The sequence below is a fragment of the Parambassis ranga genome, unplaced genomic scaffold (assembly GCF_900634625.1).
Source record: "Parambassis ranga unplaced genomic scaffold, fParRan2.1 scaffold_88_arrow_ctg1, whole genome shotgun sequence".
In the NCBI taxonomy this organism is placed as follows: Eukaryota; Metazoa; Chordata; class Actinopteri; family Ambassidae; genus Parambassis; species Parambassis ranga.
Genome location: NW_021144818.1, coordinates 86651 through 88720, shown reverse-complemented (window position 1 = coordinate 88720; position 2070 = coordinate 86651).

The following is a 2070-nucleotide window of genomic DNA, read 5'->3' as shown; positions in this document are numbered from 1 at the left end:
TGATGAGCCACTCGGCAGAAATGAGGAAGCCACTCGGGGGAGTGGCCAAACGTCTTCAAACACAATCCTTGAGTCCAGTTGCCTCAATTTAAACTATATATACACACACAGTGGGTGCAGGAAGTATTCAGACCCCCTTAAATGTTTCACTTTGTTATATTGCAGCCATTTGCTAAAATCATTGAAGTTCATTTTTCCTCATTCATGTCCACACAGCTCCCCATACTGACAGAAACACACAGAGTTGTTGACATGTTTGCAGATGTATTAAAAAGACAAAGTGAAATATGACATGGTCCTAAGTATCAGAGCCTTTGCTGTGACTCTCATATATTGAACTCAGGTGCGTCCATTTCTTCTGATCATCCTTCAGATGGTTCTACACCTTCATCTGAGTCCAGCTGTCTTTGATGATACTGATTGGACTTGATGAGGACAGACACACACCTGTCTGTATAAGACCTTACAGCTCACAGTGCATGTTAGAGCACATGAGGATCATGAGGTCAGAGGAGCTGCCTGAAGAGCTCAGAGACAGAACTGTGGTAGTAATACTTATAACTACAGCAGCTGTGCATACACAACACTTCATATCTAATGTTGTAGATTCAAGTAATACATGTATGAACATAAGCTGTAATATCATGAAACACTAAACTGTTATTCTGCTCCTCAAAGTCTGAGAGTTTATACTCTGTTGTTCTGATCCAGCTGCTGGAGGAGAACATTGTCAGGTTTGTGAAGGATGAGCTGAAGAAGATCCAGAAGCTCCTGAGTCCAGATTACCCAGAATGCTCAGAGAGTCAGAGGGAGGATGAGGAGGATGAAGAGCAGAGGAGCAGCAGAGAGTCATTAGTGCAGATCACAGTGCACTTCCTGAGGAGGATGAAGCAGGAGGAGCTGGCTGAGCGTCTGCAGAGCAGTAAGAGGATTTGAAGAGCTTTAACATGATGGAAAGAGGAAATGAAGTTTACATTTACACACTCTGCTGTTAATATGATGCAGACATCTGTGAATTCTTCTGACTGAAAACACAAACTGTTTGTCTACAACTGATGAACAGATTTCATGGAGACAGAAAACATTTATTTGACACATTTATTGTAGCGCTCACTTATTAATGACATTTATTGTTTGTTTAGGAACTCCTGCTGCAGAGTGTGGACGTAAACTCAAGTCTAACCTGAGGAAGAAGTTCCAGTGTGTGTTTGAGGGGATCGCTAAAGCAGGAGAGCTGACCCTTCTGAACCAGATCTACACAGAGCTCTACATCACAGAGGGAGGGACTGCAGCGGTCAATGAGGAACATGAGGTCAGACAGATTGAAGCAGCATCCAGGAAAGCACACAGACCAGAAACAAGCATCAGACCAGAAGGCATCTTTAAAGGCTCACCTGGAAGACAGGAACCAATCAGAACAGTGATGACAAAGGGAGTGGCTGGCATCGGGAAAACAGTCCTAACACAGAAGTTCACTCTGGACTGGGCTGAAGACAAAGCCAACCAGGACATCCAGTTCACATTTCCATTCACTTTCAGAGAGCTGAATGTGCTGAGAGAGAGAAAGTTCAGCTTGGTGGAGCTTGTTCATCACTTCTTCACTGAAACCAAAGAGGCAGGAATCTGCAGCTTTCAGCGCCTCCAGGTGGTCTTCATCTTTGATGGTCTGGATGAGTGTCGACTTCCTCTGGACTTCCAGAACACTGAGACCCTGACTGATGTCACAAAGTCCACCTCAGTGGATGTGCTGCTGACAAACCTCATCAGGGGGAAGCTGCTTCCCTCTGCTCGCCTCTGGATCACCACAAGACCTGCAGCAGCCAATCAGATCCCTCCTGACTGTGTGGACGTGGTGACAGAGGTCAGAGGGTTCACTGACCCACAGAAGGAGGAGTACTTCAGGAAGAGGTTCAGAGAGGAGGAGCAGGCCAGCAGGATCATCTCCCACATCAAGACATCACGAAGCCTCCACATCATGTGCCACATCCCAGTCTTCTGCTGGATCACTGCTACAGTTCTGGAGAACATGTTGGAAACCAGAGAGGGAGAAGAGCTGCCCAAGACCCTGAC